The sequence below is a fragment of the Lonchura striata genome, chromosome 2 (assembly GCF_050655825.1).
Source record: "Lonchura striata isolate lonStrDom1 chromosome 2, ASM5065582v1, whole genome shotgun sequence".
NCBI classification, from domain to species: domain Eukaryota; kingdom Metazoa; phylum Chordata; class Aves; order Passeriformes; family Estrildidae; genus Lonchura; species Lonchura striata.
The window spans coordinates 85914046-85940038 of NC_140704.1; the positions used below are offsets into that span (position 1 = coordinate 85914046).

Consider the following 25993-nt stretch of genomic DNA (forward strand, 5'->3'; position numbering starts at 1 on the left):
GTGTAATATTCATGACTAAAGAGAAAGCCATTCATGTGTATTGAAGGGGACATAATGAGTACAGTGGGTATGACAGAAGTATAATTTCTCCAAAGATACATAGCAGAAGCTTATTCTGTTTATTTGCCATAGTTGACTAGTGGCAGGCTTCAGAACAGTGATAAGGGAAAAAAAAAAATAGCTGACAGGGAAAACCCTACACATATAAAGTGTTTAATAAAGGTAAATTTTAAGTGATTGCAAATGCATCATGTCTTTATGGAAATGGAAGTGCTCAGTAAACCTAAACCCAGTGGCCTAAGCAAGTTTGCTTTTTTAATTACAAGTCTTTGCTATTGTAGGAAAAATAAGTAAAAAAAAAAAAAAAAAAAAACAGGAAGAAAAGTAAGCTTTTGCCCACCAAAATAAACCTGGCATTAATGCGTCTGTAGTGTGGTGTGGTGTCACAAGGATCTCTGCTTTTTATTTGCACCTTGGAGGAGCAAATATTACAGCCATGAAAGAGTTGCAAGGGCAGCAGCCTCAATGAAACTTAGTGCATTAGCTAGAAGCAGAAATGAGTTCTGGGGGTTTGGTTTACTTTCCAAGTGAAATTGATGTATGTGGGGAAGTGCAAGCAGCAAAAAGAACCATCTAAGCAAATATCCAGTACAGGATGAATTTTAGGAAAGCTGAGTGCTGTCATGAGATCTAATGAAGGTGTAGTTATTTTCTAAGCATTATACCTATTATAAAGGCACATAAATAACAGATTGAAAAAGATATGTGCCTATAATGCCTTTCTCCTGTCTAAGGGAGAAACTAATATGTACAAGCCTGTAAAACCTTTCCAGACTTCTACAGTGGAAGGTGCTGTATGGGTAAATAGGTTAATTACATCCAAGTTCAGTAACTTATTTAAAAATAATTTAAAAAATTGGGCACTAATAAGCCTCTAATACTCTGATAAAGAAAAAATCCCATGCTGTTCTAGTGTTAGCTTAGACAGCAACATGAACAGTTGGGAAACACATTTAAGATAACCAGGATTTTATAAAAAGGAAGACTGGAGAAACCAATATTGTTCTTCTATAAATTCTTCTGTGTTCTAAGATTTAGGAAAAAAACCCTAAAAAGGCAACGGCACCTTTTACCCCTTCCTTGAATATGACCATTTTAATGCTTTTTTCATCTCCAACAGTTGTGCTGGCTTAGTTGGGGGCTAGTGAAAAGAAAACTCTTGAAGGCTGAGCTTTTTCATGGACTCTGCTTCCCCTTCAGCATCTGTGTTTCTCAGAAAATGCACTCTGTGCAGGAAAAGTGTTTTTGATTAATCTCTCTGAACAACCACATGTGTGGCTTAGATGGTTCATCTCTTTTTATAAGAAGGATTTAAGCTTCACAGAAATAAATTATTCCCATATTGTTGTGAGTTTTTACACTAATTTTAGACAAAGATGCTTTAGATGTGGAGAAGAAAGTTCTCCATCTCGTTTAGATGACAACTGGAGACTTGCATGAGAAGTAGAGAATGTGACTAGTTCTTTATGATATGACATTTTAGGACAGATTGACAAACAGCTTGAATGACATTTGAAATGTGAGATGTAAGAACTCACTGCCTTTGCTGTATGTAAACATTGCTGGGAGAAAAACAAGCTTTTATTTAAAAAAGAAAAACTATGAGGGAGAGAAGAGCAAGTTATGCCTTAAGCTATTTCCTTGTATGATTAACACCTGGACTGTCTTCAGAAAATGACATGTATTTCTGCTTATATAATTTCAGCATGGTTATTGACTGAGCAGTGGGGTGCTTTTTTTCTTTATCAGTGCCTTACTAAGTTCTTTGCAGGCTCCTCACTCTGTCAGAAAACTAAAATTGCAATTTTAGCTATCAGACACAGAAATCATTAATGACATTTATTGACTTCTAAACACTCTTCTTATGTTATCTTGATGCTGTCAGATCACCTTTGCCCACTTTCTACAAAACATTGAAAACAATGAAATTTCTCAACTTTTGTGGACAGGTTACAGACTGGAGAAGATTTTTGACTGAGAAGACATAATTCAAGATGAAGCTATAAGAAGCTGCATGTGCTAGCGGTAAGAACAGCTTTAACAACCCTGTCTACCTTTTCTGCTTTGTCCTTTGCATTAAACTAAGGGATGTTTGGTAGAGGTCAAATAAGAAAGTTGTAGTGGAAGTGATACAGAAATCCATGCTGACTACAGATTTCTACATTTCAGTGTCTGTAGCTTCCTTGCATAGCTCAGTTCAGTTTTACAGTAACAATTAATGCTCTGGTTTTGATTCTTTAGGTTTAATTTACGTATGAAGCTCCTTTAAAATAATAGGATAGATAGCATTGCAGCTGCTTCAGGTGAGGAAATGAGTGAGACTAATAAATGCACCTTTAAAGTAGTCTTATTTATCGAAGACCATTCTCCATGAGGAGTAATAATATCCTGTCAAATAAGAAATGAAGAAAGGGTAAAGAGAAGATAATTTAAAATAAAAAGCAAAGAAGTCTTTTAATAGACAAGAAAGTAGGACACAAAGCTTAAAATCTAAAAAGGAAGCATACTGTAAAAACGTAAACTCTTCTTTAATACGTTAGCAATTCAACATATTTTTCTTATATTTCACTTTGAATTTGGAACTAAAGCTGCACACAGATACATCTTGCTGGAAATATGTGATTATTTTTAATTAGAACCTTGCAAGTTTCTTTGAATATTAAGTACAACAGAGGAGGCAGTAAATTGATATATGAGAATGTTAGAAATAAGGTATAAAGTAACCTGGATGTTATATACTGACCAGTTGTTACATACTGACTTTGACAATCTGGGTACTATAAGTTCTCCCATGTTTTGGAGTGAAAATTAGGAGTGGTGACAAAAATCTGCTTTCTAATGCTGTATAATAATAGCAATTGGAGAAAGACTTTGGCCTTCTTGATATGGATTATATCTGTTCTGAGGATGACATGGCTGGAACTTCCTCCCTCCCAGATTATGTCTTGATAAAGAAAATAAAATACTAACACTGTTTGCTAAGCTTTGTTTCTTTTTGTCACTTTTGTGTGCTTTTCATCTCATAGATTGTCCCTCCTCTGTAAATTTACCAGACAGTAACACTTTTACATAGAGGTCCTGTACCATGAGACACTGGGAGCTTAAAATGCTCATCAGATATATGTGAACTGTATTATTTGTCCTGGTCTGAAATCTATCTTTATTACTGTATTTTTTGAATGCTGAATGTGTCATACTGCCAAAGAAAAAATAATTCTCCCTGCCATCCATTGCATTTTGTTCAATTTAAGCAGGTTTTACCAAGTTCCTATTAAGCTGCGGTGCTGTGGCTTTGTGTAGATTAAATAGTAGAAATTGTGTGAGAAGGATAAAAGAAAGCTTGAGAGGAGCGTCAGGAAGTAGCAGGGTGTTAGGAGATGGGTTTGGAGTGAGTTCAGAGTGAAGAGGTTGATCAGGATGCGTGGGAAACAGATACGTTGTTCTCAGACATAGACGCGGAAGGCTGGTATCAATTTGTTGGGAGGATTGTGATGAAAAATGAGACTCTGATACCTGTTTGAAGGTTTGAAAGCAATCTTTGATGTATTTTGAAATACGTGACCAGTGACATTTTCTAAAACCAAAGATAGCAAAGCTGTCAGCTCCACTTCAGATGAAGTCTTCTAATTTTTTAATGTTGCTACTCTGTGAATAACAGAAAGTAACACTTCTAAGCAGTAGAAGTGTTGAGGCTGTGGGGTGAGCCGTGCTGTAAGGTGGCACCTGAGGCTGTGGTGTGGCACAAGAAGCCATCTCACAGCCGCTGCGCCTGTCAGGGGCCAGGACTGGTGTGGGACTTCACACAGAGCTGGTGCTGTTAGCACTGTAAATAGCTCTGGGGCACTGTCCTGTTGCATCACTTTGAAAATAGTTGAAGTGGTCATCAGGCCATGCCCACAGTGGTTACTCCCTCCAGTACTCCTCAGGCAGAGGTTTGCCTTCAGCTTTGCCAAAGTACCTGGGTTCTCCTTGTGATTTCTGAGGTAGTTGTCACTAAATGTGTGTAGAGCATAAAGGTAGCCATATGCTCACAGGTATTGCGAATTCAAATTTACTGCCAGAACAGTGACACCTGACATAATTATTATTATTATTATGGGGCACCTGACATTTAAGTAAAGAAACAAAATGCCTCAGCTTTGATAATTCAACTTGCTGCATTAGTATTCATCAGTTTGGTTGTACAAGAGAGGGAAGGAAAACTTGCCCTGACATGAAATGCCAGGCTCAGCTGGACACCAAACTGCAGCAGATGTTCTCAAGGGATGAAGGACCTGCAATTTGCAGGAAACCTACTTGGGAGGAGTAGAGTGCTGTCTGCTTTTGAATAGCAAATTTACAACTACTTGCTGAAACTTTTGCCCAGTGACTGTAGTTGCTGTTGGCCTCTTTGAAATGTACAGAAGCTTGCTTGCTGTACCGTGGTGATTATAAAATATTAATTGCGTTACGCACCAAAATCCATAATGAAAGTCCCTAATGAAAGGTTGACCATTTACCATTTTCTGCTACTGTTAATTTCTAAAATTTTTTTTTTTTTTTTTTGCAAATGTAATTGCTGCTATGATTACAGAATGCCAAATTGAGTTTGGGGACATATGCAATATTCTTTTACCACTAGTCAAATAATTTTTAATGAGACAAAGAGCTCATTGAACACCCAAATTGGTTTGTTTACTTCAGTAGCTTAACTGCATTAAAATCAAAGAGCTTTCATGGGCAGGGGGTAATCTGTGTCATTGCTGGACACCATTAATCACCCCCTTGACTGAGTGCAACACTTTTGAAAACTGACTTATAGATGATTGAATAACTTTACTCTCTACACCATTAATGGTTCCCAGCAGGCTGCTAGCATGCAATCACAAACATCTGTGCATTTGAAAGTTTCCACTTCCCCAAACTGAGACGTATTTTACAAAGAAAAAAAGAAAAGGGAAAAATGAGAATTTGCTTTTGCTTAAGTGGTCTTTTGGAAAAAGGGCTAACAGAAAATGTTTATGCTTTAACTCTTGTATATTATAGTATCATCTGAGTTTACCTTGAGATTTTTATGCTCTTAATGGCATTAGAAGAATTTTTTTGTCTTAATTTGTTTTTGTTGTTTTTGCTCCATAGGATCTTTCTGACATTTGATATCCAGTAGTGAAAGAAAATGTATCCTGCTTTCCTAGTAACTCTTTAATGTTTTTGTTTTAAATGTGTTTAAAGTAAATATAGCCATTTACCCCTAGACACTGCAGAGTATGCATTACTTATTCAAAGCTGATTTCTCTTTTGGAAACCAGCTTAACAGAACAGAGAACAAAAATCCTTTCTCCAGACAGTCTGCTATTTCTGAAGTGGTCTTTTAGACAAGCATTTAATTACTCAGGGGAAGAGTGCTGGACATTGGCTTCGTTTCTCCTCTATAGTGTCATTGTGATTCCTCATCCCACCTGACCCAGGTGAGTGCTGCATAGCTATTGTGACCATCACAGAATCACTGAGTGAATGTTGCTTGGGACTGGAACAGATTGTCCAAACAACCACCCATGTTCAGCCTGTTTTTCTTTTCATTTAGCCTCTTCTAGCACATTTCACAGACTATCTCAACTTTTTACTTTTGAGGACTTCCAGTACTTGTCCAGCATATCCTGTAGAGTATTAATCCAAGACTAACATATTAAAAACATGAGATTGATAGTGCTGTTTCACAATTCACTTTTCACTGTTCTTGCAGTGAAAAAACCTCACCTAAGAGGACTTGATAGAAAACAAAAAGGATGACCCAAAGGAAATAAGAAGAAGGAAGGATGCCTCCTTTATCGGTCAAAGATAATTGGTTCTGTACTGAATGCGTGTTTTAAGTTATCTATGGGTGAAGCTATGACAGGATTAATCAGTTTCATGAAGCAGTGAAAATTTACTGTGCAATTGAAAGGTGAAAGGTTTGCATCTGTTAATCAGATTGGTACTGGGGTAAGATAAAGATAGCCTTGAGTTAGAAGTCTAACAATTAATAATGAAAAGGAAAGTGAGATGAACTGTGTGTGTTCCCTAACAGCTATGCAGAATGGGACTCCTAGGTAAGTGTCAGTTACTCCAGAGTGTGTTATAACCAAAAATTTATGTATAGTGGGAGAATAAAACACCTGAAGATTCTGTTAAGTACCTCTTTGACAAAGCTAACTATGATTTTAGAAGACTGGGTATCTTTGTCTATTCCAGCATTGCTACTACGAGTGGAAAATGCTAGATGGATCCAGAGTTCCCACTTCTCTGTCAGGTGGGGAGGTAGATTTTTCATGTTGTCTCAAATAACTTGTCCAGCTACTTAAATGAGGCACACTCTAAGCTGAAACCTAATGGATCCTGTGTCCCTGAAGATTCTTCCTATCAGATGTTTTTTTTCTATGAGCTTGTAATCTGTTTCACTTCTGTGGCCTGTGGTTTAAATGTACTCATCACTGGTGTCCTGGACTGAGTACCCAAGGGGTGATGTCCAATTCTGAGCAGAATATGAGAGTTTTGAACTTCCTGAATGTATTCTGTCTTGTCTTCTGAACTGGTAATTCCTACTGATGGTAAGAAAATGGTAGAAAAAAAGCATGGCTGACAGAGTGATCATATTGAGCAATTTTTTTTGCCCACTACATTTGTGTGTTTTATTTGTACATGTGTAGCACTATCTGTTTCCCTTTTTTTAACTCCAGAAAATTACTTGATTATTAAAAGCAAATCCACAGTAAAACAGAACTGTTCCATGAACAAATACTTCCCTGCAGAATTCCTGTAGCCAGAGGTGTTTAAGCAGCTACAGTAGTAGTAAAGCGACAACGATTGGTTGCAAAACTTCTTTGTCTAAAGGGGATTTTGCATGGCCATACTCATGCTCTGATCTTGTTAAATGCTTTCCACTACCCAAATTATTTTATAGGTATATATTTGTAATATACAAGAGAGGGGCTTTGTGTGTCAAGACCAGGAAAATGAGTTTTCATCCCATCAAGACAGAATCAATAAGAGGAGGATCATTAGCTACTGGCACTTGTCCTGGAACATAAACTACAATTGCTATTAAAAGAATGTGGCTGTAGATTAAACCTGTCTTTAGCATGAGCATCCAATAGAGCATTATGAGGAGAGTACATAAATAAGAATAAAGTTTTAAAATCCTTTTCCTTTATAAATTAAGGGAAATGAAGAAATCTTATTTGTTCTGTATGATTTTTCTTTCTCCCCTCCTACCTCCCTTAGAGCTTGTAGATAGTGTTGGATTATTCAACTGCAAATAATTTGTTGTGAATTTATCTGTAATATTCAGACTTCCATTTATTCTTTTTTTGTTTTCATTGTTAGTGACTGAAACTTGGTTACTTACCTGCTCTTTGTATTCTCTGCTGCAACTGTCAATGCTGGTGCCCAATTCTGCTGATGGATTTAGTGAAACAAAGCTGGGCTGCAGTCACCAGTGTTTTCTGTAGGCAGTGGGCAGATGGTGATATCCAGGAACCATAATGAGCTGAGGTTGGATCCGTGCAGACACTGGTAGCCACTGGTTATGGATGCTGTGTTCACTCTTCACTTGTGAGTTGCTGTTTATGTCAGCTCTGAGCTTGCCTAGTGAAATTTTTCATAACAGCTTCTGAGCAGCCGTGCTCTCAATGGGGTGGGGAGGTTACTGGGGCTCTGGCTATACCTCCTGCAATGTCTTCATACAACTGGGACCTTTTGGCTTAGCTGCAGGAAACCACTGAGGTTGTGGCAGAAATGGGAAACTGCAGTAAGTGAAATGATCTATAAGTCCTCTAATTTGGGACCTGTGTATTTACAGACCATGATAACTGAAGCTAAACAAAGCCAAGAAGCCTTTAAGAGATGTAATAAAAACAAACAAGCATGTACATCTCTTTTCCTAGGTTTGGAAGAGAGGTTGTAACTAATTCTCTAAAGTGTCATCTTCCTTTTTTCATAACTTGCTTTCTCATCTGAATGATGGAGTCACCCTCTCTCATGCCTGCAGCAAAGTTGATTTGGGTTTTATTCCCCTGTCTTCTAAGTTGATAATAAAAAGTATAATCATATGTACTTGTGCTCTTAACAAAGTTTCTTCTGCATCTATCTTTGACGTCAAGCATTAATAACAAAATTTGTTTCTCCTGTATTTTTGGAGAATTGTCTAACTGAACTGTGTAGGAGTAGGGGAAAAAATAGCATGTGTGAGCAAAACCAAGCCTGCATATTTAAAAAAATTCCAAAACTTATTAATAATTAACTAATTATTAATCAATCTGAACTACATATAGAGGAAGTTTTATATTTTGTGACAACATGCTCCTAGTGTTCTGAACCCTTTGTCTTTGAACAAAGGGTTATTGTCTGGCTTAGGTGTGGCAGCAAAAGCTGTTTGCAATCTTGTGCTATGGCGTGGAAGTGGCCAGACTTCAACAGGTTTTATGTATCTGCTGAATTCCACACTACAGCATTATTTTTAAAACAGTAGGTTCATGTTGATACATGAGTCAACTTCTGGTAAAGCAAGGACCTGGAATAAAGATTTTTTTTTTTCTGGAAACAGTACTTTTAAAGACTGAGGAGTAAGGTACTAGTTAGGGCTTTTTAAGAATAATGAGTTAGTAAGAGTTGCCTTTCAATAAGATCTGATCAACTGTGTAATATATATGTTATGATATATATAATATATATTAATATATGTTGCATTATAGCTCTGAAGAGTGTATATGTTCCTAAATACTTACTGACTATTTTATGCTTTTCATCCTCAGATGTGAATTTTAACTACAAATATCTGTATTTAATACTCAGCACTAAAAGTAAAGTGTATGTTTGGTCAATAAATTAAGGAATTTTCAAAGAAATTTTGGATCGTCTGAGTTCGCATATCATACAAAGAAAATATGATCAATTTTGTATTAAAAAAAAATATCTTTTTGTCTACCAGAGGAAAAAGAGTAACTTGTAATCGAAACGACAATGGGATAGTAATAATAAATAAATTGGGAAAACTTATTTTGCTGTAGGTCAATTATGCCACATGAAAAAAAAGTACAACTTTCCTAGGTGTATCAATACAATACAATACAATGCTGGGATTGTCACCAGTGTTCATTTCACATTTACTGACACCAGTTTTGCCTGTAAACTTCAGTAATTACAGAATCAGAGACTGTCCTGAGCTGGAAGGGACCTCAAGCCCAACTCCTAATAATAATGGAATCCAGTTTTTGGGGTTTTATTTCCTCTTTTTTTTTTTTTTTTTTAAATCACAAAGATTATTCAACAAAGAACAATAAAATTATTCTGGAACCTAAATACTCTGGCACAGAAAATTTAACACTTTTAATGTCATGGTAAGTGCAGGGAGGTCCTTCTCACAGCGTGGATAAGTGTCCAGAGATTAGTCTGGCCTGGCTGCAGTGTGAGCCAGTGATGCAGAGTGATCTGCACTTGTAATGCAAAGTGTTGTGCAGATCAGCCCAGTGCTGCAGCCACCATGGATTGTGTGGCAAAGGAGCTGGGAGCCCTTTTCCATTGGCAGCTGGAGTCCTGCCTCTTGGGCTTATGCACAGGGATGTCAGTGAGAGTTTCCTGGCACAGAAGTTTCTTTCTGCCAACACTTCAAGCACTTTTGTTTTCAGTCATGTAACTACTGTGCGAGCTACAGAACAAGATCAACTATGGTATAAAATTGGGAAAAGAGATTATTATTTTCTGCTTTGCTAAAGAACAGGTGGTGGAAATGACACACCTAGCTATTTTGTGCTATTCAGAATTGCGTTGTTATCATCTGGTTTGCATTAGAAACTGTGAATGAGACTGGTAGAAGAAGTGGATAGAAGAAACTAGCATCAAAGCTAACTACTTTTCCATATCTTAAGGCAGAAATTAAAAACTGACTTTTCTTATTTTATACTTGCTGCAAGCATAATTATAGCTTGACTAGCATCCCTATAGAAAACAGATTTTCAGCCTTGGGATACTTTGGGTTGTGGAAGATAGTCTTCCAGAATAAAAACAACATGCTCAGGCATTTAAAAAAGTTATTCTATTTTTTTTTTTTTTTTAAGAATATGAAATAATGATTTATTAGCTTCAGGACTTTAGGATAAAAAATTATAAAACAGTGAGTTGAAAAAGTCTTTTCTGCCCTGGGCAATGGGTTATTGTCTGCTCTATATAGTTAACTGTATACAAACAAAAATATGAAGCCTTCCCCCTTTGCTTCCCCCCACCAAAAAAAAAAAAAAATTGAAGGGTGCTGTTCTTTGTTTCTGAGTGGGCTAGAAAAAAGAGTATTGCTCAGCTTCAAGCCTTGGCTGTCATCTCTTTTAGCATTTGTGGAAATACTCCCCATCTTCCAGGAACAGACCTGTGAAATCTGTGAAATGAAATCTGTTTTTTAACAAATGTAGTCCTGGCATTGGTTTGTATACTTACTAAGTTACATTTTGAGTATAAATTCTTTGTTTGCAAAGTGCAGAACATAATTTGTTGCTAAACAAATTATAAGCTAATGTCGGCTCTTTCTTTTTTTTTGTAACATGTCATTTATGATGCTCTTATTTATTTATTTTTATATCAAATACCATCTGTGTTCTTTATTATAATACTGTAGTTTTAACAATTAGCACTATATTGTAGCTGTACCACATATGTTAATAATTTCATTCCTAGTTGGCATTGATCTTTTGTTCCATGCTGTTAATTCTGAAATCTGGAACTCTGTTGCTTACCTCTAAATTACTGAACCTTGAGCCATGAAGTATGTTTTAGGCTGTTTTGATACTACATAGATTAAGTTTAGAATATTTTAAACTCCACAATACTGTCTCTGTTGATTTATTTATTATTTAAGTACAACACAACTTACTTGAGGTAGTGTAGTTTTTTTTCAAATGGAGAGGACATTTGCAGTGGTCTCCCGCACTGTCTTTCTGGGTGGAAGTTACTGCTACTTGGATAATTACTGTGGATTCATTCACTGTAATCCTTAGGCAAGTAACTTTTCTATGAACTAGTGTGTTTTAGAGTCAGACCTCTGCAGGAGTCAAAACTCTGCAGGAAAGTATCTAATTTCCTCATTCCCACTGCTGTAACAGGGAAGATGGTGGCTAGTTAAGGGCACTTCCAGCTCACGGAAATACTGTGTCTGTGTTGTTTGACTCAGCTGCATTGGATGCATCCTGGTATTAAACAGCAAAACAAAACAGCTTTGTATGATCAGAAGCACAGTGGTATGACTTCTTTCTTGGTGTCCACTTATGCCTCTTCTTATCATGTTCTGAATGTGTCCACACAGCACTTAAAGGCAGAAGGAAGCTTGTTCTGTTTGTGGTTCAAGCTGGCTGGCAGGGAGCCAGCTCCCATCTGAAGGCTGTGCAAACTTTTCAGTTCATTGCAGTGTCAGACTCAAGTTAACACGGTTCTGCTGTGTCTACAAGTCTTATTTTTTCCCCTGGGTTTGTTGGGTAGCTTGGAGCTCCTGAGGTATGACCTTTTCTGCAATACATGACATAACTGTACTCTTTATCACATATGCCTTTTTTTTTCTTTGGCAAGCGATGATTGAGATTCTGCTTAGAAACTTTAAGCCTCTTCACTTTTTCTGCTCTACCTACATGCCCAAACCCATTTGCAGTTTGGAACTTTTAACAACAACAGTTAATGATTTGGGCTTTTTTTTTTTTTTTTTTTTTTTTTTTGGTGTGTGTGTGTTCAGTTGCTCTGTTACTGCAGCACTTGAAAAATGGGGTATGGAAGAAAACCAAAGTAAAGAATTTGCGATTTAGAAAATTCGTAGCTGACTTGAAAATTGGAAAATCTAACCCAGAGATTTTATATTTGTGTCATGACTGTTTAATTTACATTCCACCTTGCAAGCTAGAAAACAGAGAGGTGCCTGTGGGAAGTTATGTGTGTGACTTGCTAACCATAGTGGAGTGAAAGGGCAATACTGTCCCCCAACTTTGGCTGGAAACCTTAACTCCATTGTTCTCTCCTCTATAACCCTCAGTGTGACTAAAGTGAGAACCCACCTGGAGATGGTCTCTCCCTCCTCCAGCCTCTCCAGCTATAATAGATATGTAATGAAAGTGCAGGACTGAACATGAGGGATGTTGGAAAAGGACAGAGCATCAAAAACAGTCTAGGGAGTGAAATGGTGAAACTCAGGCAGCTTCCAGTGCTGGCTGATGAGCTTGTGCATGTAATGCAACCAAGTCCAAGCATCAAGTGACAGACCAGTAGTGGCTGAGAAACAGGAGTGGAAGCAGGAATTTGGAGTATCTGTTTTTAGCTTGAACTCTGCAAGGGCCTCATTCAAATATGATTTTCTGCATTACAGGAAAATTTTGTGTGTGTGTCTTGGCTGCCCTTTTCCCATATTTATCAGAAAGGACCACTAGTTGCAGAAACTGAGTTGGTGGCAGGCCACCTAATTCCTTTGATGCTTCAGCTGGGATAGCAAAAGAAGCCAAAGTCACATTTTACTTTTTTATAACCTCTCTTTAAAGCAGTTGTGATATTCTTGAGACTACAAACAGAATTTGGTTTTTCATTTTATCATCAACACTAACTTCATGCTGGTTTTCAGAAGCTTGGAAGAGATCTTTATGAGAAACTGGAAGCTGATCCTTTTCAAAGAAGGCATGATGAAGTCAGGAGAGTACAGGCATTAATCAGATCTGCTTGCTGTCAAGCAGGTTCAGTATTCCCTGGATAATCGGCTGCTGCTTTGTCTCTCTGCAAGGCTAGCTATGCTTTTACAACTAAAGAAGAGAGAAACTAATTTTTTCTTTTCTCAAGGTTTGCCTAGATAGTTCTGGAACTTTCTGTACATCTGTTAGCTGGGGCTGGAAATCATTCATTAATTAGCAATGTTCTCTGTAGCAAGGAAATATGAACCCAGTTGTAAAATCAAGGTATGACCTGCTCTTTTTTAGCACCAGACCCATATTTAGATATTTGTAGTAATTTGTTTGAAGGGCTTGGCCTGGACATCCATTAAAATTAATTTTTTTTAACCACTTGCAAACCTTATAACAGTTTCTTTTTTAAAATGTGCAAGGCTGTGTTTTACAGCCCCTGCTCTCCAATTCTGGTGTCACTGTCAAGACCTACGGCTGCTTCAGCTCTTGGGTGTGTTAGCAGGTGTGATAGCAGTGCCTGTGTCTTTTGATTCCACAGCAGTTTCCTGACAATCAAAGATGGTGTTGACCATGAGTTTCATTATTGAAAAGGCTTTTTGTGTGTATTGGTTCAATTTTAACACTTTTAACATGGATTCTGAAAGGTGTGTTGTTGTTACTTATTTTAAGGAAATCTACTTGACATGAGAGGTTGCTAAGTAGCCATTCTTTTTACTGGTTGCCTAATTTTAGTTTCTCTTTTAGTGTTGTGGTTGGAGAAATAGAATTGATGTGTGTGCAGGATCAGCCTCTTGCTTGTCTTTGGTTCCCGTGTGCATAAGAACTCAGGGGAGTTGCAGATTTAGTGTTTTTTTCTGCCTAGTTGAAAGGTCTGATATTAACCATGATAGTTACACATACAAGCTCTGCCTGCTCTCCACATCCAGGAAGAAGATCAGCTATAGATTTTGGTTCTTTGGCTTCAATTGGGACTGGATTAGAGGACATGCAAATCAAAGATTACCTTGTTCTTCACTATTGTTTTTCTCTCACTTGTCTTTGTGATTGTTTTTAACCTATGTGTGTGGAAGTCTTAAGACCTAGTCTTCAATTATCTTGACTTTGCAGCTGTTCTATAACTGGAGTTTAAAAGTTTTGATTTAAACTTCTTTAAAAATTCTTGTAGGTGAAGGAGGTATTAATCATATCTTTCAGAATTTGATATTTGGTTTTGTACCTTAATTGTAATTAAGTGTTGCCATCTCTTGCAGAGTTTAGTATGTCTCTTTTATTGGAGATTAGGAATGCAATTTATGACTGGGGAAGAGGAAGCCGCAGGGGAGTACATCTCATTTTTTCTGCCACCAAGTCAAAGGACCTAATTTCCCAGACACAGGGCTCTATTGCCATTCTCCATCTCTTATTTTTAATAATTGCACAGCTACTACCTCAGTTTGATTTGGAAGAATTCACCAGAAATTGGCAGTTACAGGAAGGATGCTCCTTTCCTGTCTGTCTGCCGAGGGCTTGTCCTCACATGTACCTGTAGCATATCGTTTGCCAGGCCAGATGCTGGATTGGAAAGGGTCTTTCTACTGTGACCTGGATGTGCTCTGTCTGTCTGGGGCATTTCAAATTGCTATTTATTTTCCAAAACATGTAGTCACTGGCAGATTTTGATCAAAAAACAATCTGAATTCCTTTTCAAGACATGTAGCTTACATTTATGCAGCCTTTAGTTGCCTCTCTAAACTTACAAAAAGCCTAAAAATGTGGGAATTTCCTTAGATGATGATGATATTATTATTATTATTACTGTTATTATTAGTTTTTTGGTGGTGTGTTGTACTAAATTTTAAGTACTACAAAGAGTAAAGGACTATACAGATGTGATAGAAAATGCATGAGATCTAATCAGATAAAATATATGCTGTTGAGGATTGACTGCTAAATGAAAACAAAGGAAGATATGAGAAGAAGAGTAGGTAAATAAAGGTTGTTTTATAAAACACTGACAGAAACTTAATTTATCAGAATGGAAAATCATACATAATTTCAGAGAATGTTTCAATGAGGTTTTTTGAGTATCTGCAAATGAACATAAATATATATTCTGTGCCAGAGGAATGTTTTCCTGATGCCAGGTAATATTTTTGTTGTCCTTTTTTTTTTTTTTATCCTTCTAATCTAAATGAGGTTTAAAAAAGCCACAAAATCCTCTTGACTACATTGTTTTCATTTTTTTTTTCCTAATTCTGTCTATTGACATCCCTATCTTATTGTGGTTCTGAAACTCTGATGTTGTCTAGTCATGTCATTGAATTAAACAATATATTTAGGCTTACTGTAAGATTTAAGGTTAAAGAAGACATTTACCAGAGACCAGTTTTTCAGTGTTACAGGTGACTCTTATTCTTGTGAAGCTGTTGTTTTCCCTCACTTGTCTGTGCCTCTCTTCTCAGCAATAAAGTATATAAATTCCACCTTTATTACATCTTTCTTTTCTTCCTTTTTAATCCAGCATGTCTCCTGTGGACATCAGGAGAAAGGCATTGTGTGTGTGATATGGATCATTATCAGTGATGAAATCGATCATTCAGGCCACCCTTACATGATTTATTGGAGGATATTATGTGAAACTAATTTGCTTCTCTGTGAATCAGCTTTGGGATAGACCAGAACACAGCCACTGGATTTCAGGACTGTTTGCTAAGGGAGCACAGGGGTGGAGTTTGGAAGTCATTATAGAGTTGTTAGTGGTAGATTAGAAGGAACCATTCAATATAATCTAGTCCAATCCCACTGCTGTGGACAGCAGCATCTTCCATTAGACCAGGTTGCTCAAAACCATCTAGCCTGACCTTGATGACCCCCAGTGATGGAGCACCCAGAATTTCTCTGGGCAACCTGTTCCAGTGGTTCACTGCACTTATGACAACAAATTTGTTCCTTATGTCCGGTCTAAATCTTTCCATTTAAAACCATTGCCTTCTGCCCTGTCATGGAGATCTTGGAAAGAAATCTCTAGCTGTCTTTATTTCAGCCCTCTTTATAAGCTGAAAGGCCAAAATTTTGGTTTCCAATTGATCGATTATTGTTTGCTGCCAACAAACAGCCCTGTAAATATATTATATCTCTACCGGTTCTTTAGCTCATCCCCACTTTTGTGTTGTTTCTGCTCCCCTCACCATCTTGCCTTGCCTCTGCAGCCTTTCTGTGCATGTCTGCTTTGTGCTGTTCAGTCCTGACCTGGCCTCCTGAAGCCTTGCTGTCCTGTCTCCTCATAGTCCTTCCTTCCCTTCTGTTCCAGCTAATCCTCAATTCATAACCCTTGATAATCTGATTTTTATTCTTTTTTTTCCCTTAAGTAATGTGATGTCCTTTAGTTGTTTTTTAGAGGCCAACTTTTGCATTTCTTTTCTGTTTGACTTCTGGTTCCTTGTCAAAATTGTTTTCCTCCTCCTTCCTTTCCTTTTATCTCAGGTCTAATGGACTAGCAGATCTGGTTATGTTCCCTCTCTCTCTTGTGGTTTTTTTCCTGAACCTTATGAGGCTGTGATGGTCTCTTTAAGCAGCCAAAAGAATCTTGAGTTTCAAATGAACCCATCCTGAGGGGATGGGTTCTTTCTTACGGCTTTTTTTTTTTTTTTTCCAAGAGCTACTGCCTCAGCTGATCCATTTCCCTCTTCTTTTCTTCCTTTTTCCCCAAGCAGCTTCTTTCTCTCCTTGGGTGCCTCAAGAGAGAATTGCTGCTAATGCAGGAAAGCCCCTGCCTCCCATTCTCAGTCCTTTCTGGTTTTCATCCTCAGTGCAGCTGGATCTGCGGGCTGACTTCACCGGCTATTGCCTGAGGGAGTGTGCTCTGCAGCATCCACATGTCAGCGAGCTGGCCAACTGTTGCTGTTGAAAGATGTGATTTATAATAGATATACTTGTCTCATAGCATTTGACTTCAGCCTGAAGAGAGAGCTAAGTGGAGAAAGGATAGACCTTAGCTGAAATAAAACGTGCAGCTGTTCTCCAAACATACTGTGTTTATGACCCAGGATAATTCAGCTAAAACGATCTGGAAACCTTCAAAGATAAAATGCGTCATTTGATGGTTATACTTCTTATTTTCTGAAGCAGCAGTAAGCTTGCACTCTTTCACTTTCTGATAGGTGAACCAGCTGGAGCTTGGCGTCTTGGAAGGGCTAGTTTGTAAGAACAAAAGATCTCAGTTACTTTGGACAGGCTAAATTTGCTCTAAGAGCTGGGCCATACATGAGTGGATGACAACTTTTCCAATCCAAAGGAAGTGGAGTATGTCTGGAAAACACTTCATTCCACCCTGTCAAGTAGTAGTGTTGTAAAGACAGGAGAAAAAAAACCAGCATGATAGATACCACTGAAGATCACTGGACATTTTTGTTTTCACCAGCATATGATGAGGGATCAGCTTATAGTGCAAGGACTGGAATGTGGCCAGGACCATGGCGATGGCTGGACAAGTTACTTACGTGCCTGGAACACTTGGCCTGGTGTTGCTTTTTTTTTTCCCCCTCTGTAACCTCTACAATGCGCTGTAACAGTGGTATGTAGAGGAGGTAAATAACATTTGTTCTCCCATCCCTTAACACACATATTCAATACAAAATGCCAAAATATGTGACTAATAAATGGTGCAAGGTTTCTGTGAGGAATGCTAATAGGTTTTCTGTATTCTCACTTCCACTTGAAAGTTACTTCTAATTTTTCTGTATTCTCACTTCCACTTGAAAGTTACTTCTAATACTCCAAACAGAAAGCACTGTACACAGCAGTAATTTTCTTTGTGCTTACTAGAAAACTGCAGTACAATATCTATTTATAACCTCTCTGTCAGCTTCAAAGAGGTGCTGAATTTTAACCCTAGAACACTTTGACTAATGTGAAAGATTATGATATCTGGCCTGTGCTCCAGAACAGAGGGGAATTTAAATGGTGGACTTGTAAAATATTTCAGTCAATATTTGTCTTTTCACAAACATACTGAGGTTGGAAGGTGTTGTAGGTGTTCAGCTCTAGGAGGTGTCTAGTAATTATATGGCAGTAGATTTTACTTTTCCTTCTCCAGCTTGACTCAAGATGCTGCCTAGCGAGATTAGCTGTGTGCTTATTGCCAGGGCAGTCCTAGTTCTGGTTGTGTGCTGGGCCTTCCTCTATGGAAGGTGACCTGATTCACCCCAAAATAAGAACAGTTTTCTACTGCTCAGAGGAATGAACTGGCTTGCCAAGCATCCCAGTGAACTCCAAGGAGTGGACAAAGAAGAGTGAAGGTGGAGTGGATCCATCTATTACTATACAGCAGTATGCTCTTTGCTTAGCTCAGCCTCCTTGATTGAAATAGCAAATTTAGATGGAATTCAGAGCAGCAACAGGAAGATGCTGGGTGCTCCATCCTTCCCTGGTTTTTCAGAGGCAATGGTGTCTCTCAGAAAATAGTCTAGAGTAGTACCACATAATGGTACAGTGTGGGCAAGACCGTGTATTTGACATGACCTTGGTCCAGGCAGTGACTGAACTGTTCAGCTGCAAGTTCCCTCAACTATTCAGTCTGCTTTTGCCAAAGGAGGCTGTGTTTCAAGTGGGTGAAAACAGAACCTGATTGTGTGAGGTGTCAGACAGCCCTAATAGTTAGCAGGGCCATCCCACCAGATCCAGCAGCTCTGCTGGTGCACAGTGCAGGCAGGAAGGAATTGAGCGTTAGGGGAATGGAGGGAGAAGTGAGGAGAGGAAAGGATAGAGCGAAGCATGGCAGGGGAAGAAATAAAAACAAATGGTGACAAAGAGAAATGGAGTAGAAAAAAACCCTTGCATGGGTTTTATGTTGCCTTATGATTTTGTAAGGACAATGTAGTAAAAAATTTGTAAGAAATGGTAATTACTCAGATTCCCAGAACTCTGGTCTGATTGCCCTGCACTGCAGTGCTTGACAGATGTTTCTTTATATTTCACAGAATAATGTTTTGAATGGTCAACTGCAGATTTGGTTTTGGCGTGAGGTGGTAAGGAGGGTCACACTGTCTGTGTGACAGCTGGCAAGAGCACCCCCACTGTCGCTCCTCCAGCCCGGCCTTAGGTAGGAGCCAATACTAGAGTTATGCCTGGCCTTTTTGCTTGCTGGTTCTGTGGGCCACCATGGGAGCTGGGCACTTAGGATGTGTTTTCTTTCTCCTTCTGGGGTTGGTTTGTTCATCCACTGGCTGTAGCTAGCAGGGATCAAGGAGAAGGGTGGATATTTTTAAACATGGTAGAATAGGATGTGAGGTGAGAGGATTTGTTATGTACCAGTCTGACCTGAAGAATGATTTGAGGTCCAGCAGCTGGCTTTGGGGGAACTATTTTTCATGGAAGTCTTCTGAGGGCTTGCATCTAGATTACTGTTCTAGTCGCTGGCTGCTTAGCTGAAGCAAACCTCTTCTACAGTTTTAACTTGCATTTTTAATCACAGGCCTTAAATCACAGACACTGTATTCCTCTCCAATAAAACAAAACAAAAAGCATGCTTTAACTACTAATGGATGTTCACACCATGAGGCCAAACTAGAAACAGAATGAAGTGAAACAACCCAAAATGTATATGGTATACTTATGGACATTGTGTTTTTATTACAGTGGGAAAGTTTTAATACATAAAAACAGCCTCTGTATATTTCTTGTTCACTAATTTTCAGTAGCTCAATGTTCTTCTAATTTCAAGGGTATGTGGCAATAGTTACAGGTGGTGGAACTTAGACTGGGAAACAGCCTATGGAAGAAAGGCTGGTGGCAGAGGACGTCCATTTCTCTGAAATGCCTATTCCAAGTGGATCCACAGGGACTGGAAGATTTCTACAGACTGAACTGGGTGCTACGTGATCCCTATGCCAGACAGCAAGTGTGTTGCCATGTTAGTGTGTGCTTATACTAGCATTCCAGTTTTGACTTTGTTATTTATAATTTGACTGGATTGCTATAATTATTACTTACTCTTAGGCCAATAGCTGTTGCACCAGATGGTGAAAGTGATCACAGTATGGCTCTGCTTTGCCTTGTCTAAGAGTTCTCAGCATCCAACTGTGCCTGCAGAAAAATGTAATCCACTTCTGCTGAGCATTTCTGGAGCTTTGACTGCTTTATCAAGGTAGTTTGATAAGAATGAAGTTCCAAAAAAATCTAATTAGATTTTTTTAATCTTCATGTACTATGCCATATGAACTTAGTAATTGGCATAGTACATGCAGTGCATCTAAGCTTGATCTGTAGATGCATTGTGGTAACTCATGTCAGCTATTCTGAGCATAGGCACACTCACACAAGATCTGGCTTGAAATTTTGTTCCTGGTGTGGAAATGGATGAATTGCAAAAAAGTTAATTTGACTCCAGTGCCTGGGAGTATTTGTTGGTACTGTTCAATCAGCTTGTGCAGATACAATGTTGGCTGCTTCTACTAGATCGCATAAAACTGTATAAAAATGTTGGAACAAATGATAATTGTGTTCCAGTGGCAATAAAATTGCAAGTGGTACTGTTGGTGCTTTCATGTAACAAGGTAAAACTTGTGTATTAATTAATTTGGGCAGCATGCCAACCTTGAGCTGATTTTAGGTCCATTTTTAATAGATTGGTGTGTGCTGTAGGTTGGTTTGGAGTGCACATATGTGGCATTTGGGCTCTGCAAAATCTTCTAATGGAAATGAGTTCAAGGTGTGACTGAATTCTCCGTCAAAGGTTAGAGGTGTCTCTAAACAAAACCAGGCTGTATCCCATAATTCTAAATAACCAGCCAGGGAGTATACACCAGTTATTTAGACAAGCTAAATCTTCTGGATATATTTCACAGGATTAATCTATTTGTGTGAAAATTAAACTTCATGTTATTTTTATTCTTTGTTGAAGTACATGAAAATTCATGTTCAAATGTAAGTGCATCAACTTGGTGTGGTAGGAGGAGCTTTGTGGACAATATGTTATTTAGAGCTATCACATTAGGAACTGCAGTGAGGCTGGCCTGGATTATAATTTTGTGCATGGGAACTCTGCTAAGCTTTCCCTTAACCTGGCAAGAAGGGTATGAAGAAGCTTTGGGTGCCAGCATCTTATAGGAACAGAGCTCATTGTAGGTTTTGGAAGGAGATGATGGAGATGTCCCTTAGCAGGGGGGTTGATGTAAAAGGAAGAATGGGGGGAAGGAGGTCACTTATATACAGCAGTCAGAGCAGGTGTCAGAAGAGGGGTATAGTCTGTCACTGTATTTAGATAAGTGCAGCTTTTGCCAAACTGGATATGTCCTCTGCTATCTGTATGTGGGTTTTTTTGGTGGTTTTTCTTCTTCTTTTTTTTTTCTTTTTTTTCTGAAAAGCCAGGGAGAAGAAATTACAATGCTCTTAGAGCTGCTTTGAAGCAGTTTCCAAAACAGAATTTAAAGATGAAATTGATTAAGGTTTATATTAAAAAAAGTATAACAAATTTCTCTGCTTCATTTAATAAAATTCAAGCAGGCATGCACTTGAACTAGTAAAATATTATATTGAATTTTTATATCTGTGCTGAGTATGTCTGAAGGGCAGACTTGGGAACAGAGTACTGTCGCTAAGCTCTGCCTTCAGGGACTACAGTTGCACATTTTGGAACTGTCTCCAGGCCGCCATTGCAATCAGTATTTACTGTAATCACAAATGAAATGAGGGAGTCTTAAAGTGGTGGGTGCATTTAATAAGATGTTATAATAACATAGCAATGAATTGAGGATCAATCAAAACTTTTTAAATTGGTGCTGAATTGATTTAGTGATTTGCATTTGGCTTAGTACTGTATGACTGTTGACAATAATTTATTTTAAAAATTGCATTACAATTTCCTCTTAATTACACATGGTATGCTTCAGGGTGGCAGGGAAGATATTAAAATATGAGTAACAGATGTGATGTCTGCTAATGGAGCATCACATCCTGTATATTTTCCTCATCCTGTTATTTATTTATCTTTTAGAAAGAGAAAATCCACTTCTTCCTATGAAATATCTGTTTTTTTTTTTGTTTTTTTTTTTTTTCCCAGAGTGCTGAACTAGTCATTGTTTCTCATAAATCAGTAAGTGGAGAACAGCCAAGTATAGCAGTTATGCACCATAACATTATTATTACTGTAGGGTTATTAAGTCTCAGTTTGGCCTTCAGAATTTTAGATGTGCACCATTGTTTGGGATCTGAGCTAAAGATGCCTGGAGAGAATAAAAACTTCTGCATTCATGTCTGTGAAGTCTCTAAGAAATCCTTTATAGCTGTATTTGGTCAGATGTGTTCTGTTCCAGATGTGGCCAGGTAAAGTTGCTCTTGCCCTAGGGTAACTCTAGGGAAATTCTGTTTTCAAGGGCACTGTTCTTATATTGACCAGCTTTGACAGCGTATGCAGATCTGTATGTTCTGTGTCCTGTTGCTGCTGACACTCTTGCTCTTCCTTTTCAGTGCAGACATTTTCTCTCTTTTGGGCCATGGGATTACACAGCACCTGAAGGAGGCCACAATTCCTGGGGTTTTTAAAAAGCAGATAAAATTTTGGAGATCTGGTGATAGGAAGGTACTAACCATGCTTCCCAGGCACTTCTCTTGCAGCCTCTTACCCTTTCCCTCAAAGAGAGCAATGTGTTGGTTAAAGACTTGAAAGAAATTCTTACTTTAACTCATTGTTAATTTGACTTGGATTATAATTCTTCTAAGATAAATTGCATGTCTTTGCTGAGAAGTATGATAAACTTGAGATTTTCAAAGGTTTTTTTCTCCCCCTTATTTCAGAAAAAGGAGAAAAAACCCCAACCCTCAGCATGCCTCCCAACCAGCCATTAATAATTATTGATTATTACCAGTAACTGTTTTCTGTGCATTTCAATCTTTGCTCAAATGTCAGAAAACTTGAAAGAAAACTCTTTAATAAAACTTTGATATGAGAGAAAATGACTTTGCTGAAGGCATAGGAACTTTAGCTATTTTGGTTTTGGTTTCCTGTTAGTTTTCTCTGTAGATCTCTTCTACTCAGAAGTAAAGTGCCCTCTAAGACAGAGAGCTAGTTGTGTTTTGATGAAATAATATCCAACCTTTAAAATCTTTTTCATATTCTAATATAAGAGTTGTCTTTACTACCTCTGATGATAGAACTGTAGCCCAGTGTCTTCAGCTGGTGAGAGCTTGGTGTTCCTATTTTGTGAAAAGTTATCTCAGTCTGTTGCAGATCATCTTCACGGTCCATGTAGCTTTCTTGCTAAGAACACATATTTTAAATACTTTTAATAGTTTCAGTTAGCTATTCCCTTGTGTTTCCATGGAGACAAAATGGAGCTTTTGAAATAGTATTTTTCATGAAGAAATGCTTCAATTTTTTGCTCTTTTTGGTTAATAATTCTGATTAATTCCTTTTCATTTCTATGACATCATATCAGTTTTATGATTTATTTCCTCCCAGGTTGTACCATTTAAATTATCACAACACAATTTCTTTACTATTTCTTAATGGCCTTATAGGACCACAAAATGCATATTGCATGAAGTAAAGGTAGAGCAGCAGGTACTAGGAAGAATGGCTTTATGCAGTAGATGTCAGGAAGACCTTCACCGCAAAGATAGCTGCTACTCCTGCAAATGAAAAATAACAAGGTGCTACTTTTCCATTGCAGTGATCATCCATATAATCCTTTGTGAGCTGGGAAAGAGCAGTCTGAGCTGACATGAATATTCTGTCTTAGAATAGTCTTAATGTAATCACAGTTTTATTATTGGAGAATCCTTCTCACCTGTTGTGGACTGAATTAACAAGATAGTTGCAGTGATGAGCAGGTACATAGGAGTGGTATGAGGTACTTCCTCTCATGGACTTTGTGAGCTTTAGGGCAGCTTGGGCTTGGTTCCTAGATATCCATGTTGCTGATGTCATTGCTTGATGTTATGCATCACAAATGATAGGGCAGACTGATGTTTAATATCACCTTTATCTACCTGCATGACCTCTATGTAGCATAGGAGTGATTTAGTTGTGCAAAAAGATGGGAAAGTGTGCTGTGTTACTACTAGATTTTTGCTAGGAACAGCCTTTAAAGCATTAAAGCGGAACCTAAACTGGCTCTCTGTGGTTTGTATTTCAGCTTTGCTGTATTGATACAGAGTGTAATTCAGAGTATAACATCCCAGGTGAGGGGAGTCTCCATCCTTGAAGTTACTCAAAAGCTGCTTGGACATTGTCATGGCCCAGCTTAAACAGGGTTTTGGACCAGATGACCTCTAGAGGTCCCTGCCAACCTCAGCCATTTTCAGCGATTCTGTGATATCTTTGCCAGTGTAATTGCCTCTTGAATGAAAGGAGTAAAGTGGCTATATTGGTAAAGTATCCCTAATGTAGACCTGACCTGTAATAATTCTGTACATGGTTTGCCTTTTTTGTCTGTGTGGCATTGCAGTAACTGCTTTGTCCTGTCAAGCATTTAGGCACAGAACGAGGGTACTGTATAGTAAGCTGCATTTTGGTTGTCTTTGCATTCTCTGGTCTGAAATTTAACAGACTTCGTTCTGACATCTGGAGTTTTTGTGACCACCGACATCCAAGAGAGCTTAAAACCTAAAAAATATAAAAGTGCCTATAGGTGAAAAATACTAAGGAATTTTTATTCTGTGTTGTACTTTTGGTGGTGAAAAAAGTATTTCTGGAAATTGTTTTTGGCAGGAGTGTGGCAAGAGAAATCCATTAATGTGAAAAACAGTAGCATTTATATATAGCTTATAACAGCATTCCAAAACTAAGAGTGCTAGCTTCTGGTAAAATAAAATACAGAAATACCTGTTTACCACTTTCCATTTTGGCAAATGGACAAATTTTACTTCATTTAAGGGAAGTGCTCCTCAACCTTACCCTTCTGCATTGATAAATTTCAGTAGGTGAGCCTTGCCAAGATTAACTTTTGTAGTGTTCTTCAGGTCCTAAGTAAAGTTGTTCCTAAACTGACCCACTTTTTTTGGAAATGAACAATGAAAATAAAGATGGACAGGTAGTAGTTAGATGAGGCTTTAAAACAGAGTTTATTGTAGGAGCAAACTGTCCTTGACAGTCCAGCTGTTTTTCTCATAAAAACTTCTGCAGACTTTCCTGGGTGTGGACAGTGAACAAGTTGTGTACCCTTGATGCTTGTGGCCTTGATGCCTGGCTGGGTGAAATGGTGTCTGGAAGAGTAATGAGAGGAGCTACAATTCTACCCAGATCCTGACCCCTCTTCAGCCTGCCGGGGGCAGGACTTGCCACATCTGCAACCTGTATCCATCTGGTCAGCAACTCCAGGGTAGATGGCAAAGAGGTTCAAAGAAGGGACCTGTCTGCAGGCACTTCCTAGGCCATTTTTCCTTGATGCCCATCAGTTTGTTATTAAAATCTGTTTTGTGCTGCATGAAACATTTGTGTGTGTTGTTTTATGGACTGCTGTGTTCAGTGCAGTCTCGTGTATGATAAACACAGAGCTCGTTGCTGAGCAAGGCACTTGGGTAGCTGTTCAGAACAGCCCTTGCAATACACATCAAGACAGGAGAAAAGCATATTTTGTCTTAGGACATCCAGGAATTGCTTGTCTAGCTGACTTCAAGGAAAACAATTTTCTGCTGGAAGCATTTGGTTCATGTTACTGTGGGTTTGTGAATTTCTTAACAATTTGTGGGTTTTTTGAAACTTGTCTGAGGTGAAACTGGACTCTGAATTGCATCATGGACTTCAGTGCTAATGTGAGTAGCACTTGTTGCATTTTTATATTCACAAAATAAGACACCTAAATTAACTGTTAACACCTGATCTGGGACAGGTCTTTGTTACAGAATGCTGGGTAATCCACCCAGTCATTTTACTCTCCCAAGAACCAAAACTGGTTGTCTTTTGTTATAATGTTTTTCTTTGTACTTGCATAACTTTTTTTTTGTGTGTGTTTTTATGATACAAACCTAAAAATTTAAGCAATTCTTCTGCAAGTGGAAAGTCAAAATAGTAGTTTATTTAGACATTTTCAATCAGAAGTTTTCAAATATAAGTCTTTGGCACTTTCTTTTATAAAACAAAAGCATGTTGAAATGAGTCAAGTGATTTTTGAGGGAAATTAGGGTAAAATAAAATTTTTCAACCGTCCCAAATCTGTTTATGTAAAAATCATTTCTATTGACTCTTTTGTAATGCCATGTTTCAAAAATAGCCATTTAGCACAAAAGTAATCTGATTTTGTGGCCTTCAAGGAAAAAGCTATTTGTAATCGTGAAATGTAAAAAAAAAATTAGTAGAGCTTGGGAAT

The 25993-nt window shown here is 38.1% G+C and overlaps 1 protein-coding gene across 8 annotated transcripts in view; it reads left to right on the forward strand.

The window, feature by feature from the left end:
• Positions 1–25993, forward strand: part of SEMA5A (semaphorin 5A) — a 312223-nt gene that overhangs the window by 16415 nt on the left and 269815 nt on the right. For 6 of the 8 annotated variants that reach the window (XM_021546907.3, XM_085573625.1, XM_085573622.1 and 3 more), the window contains exon 2: positions 2010–2085. The exons of the other annotated variants lie outside the window; for them this stretch is intronic. The gene's annotated coding sequence lies outside the window, so the exon portion shown is untranslated. The remainder of the gene's footprint in view (positions 1–2009; positions 2086–25993) is intronic. 8 annotated transcript variants of the gene reach the window in all.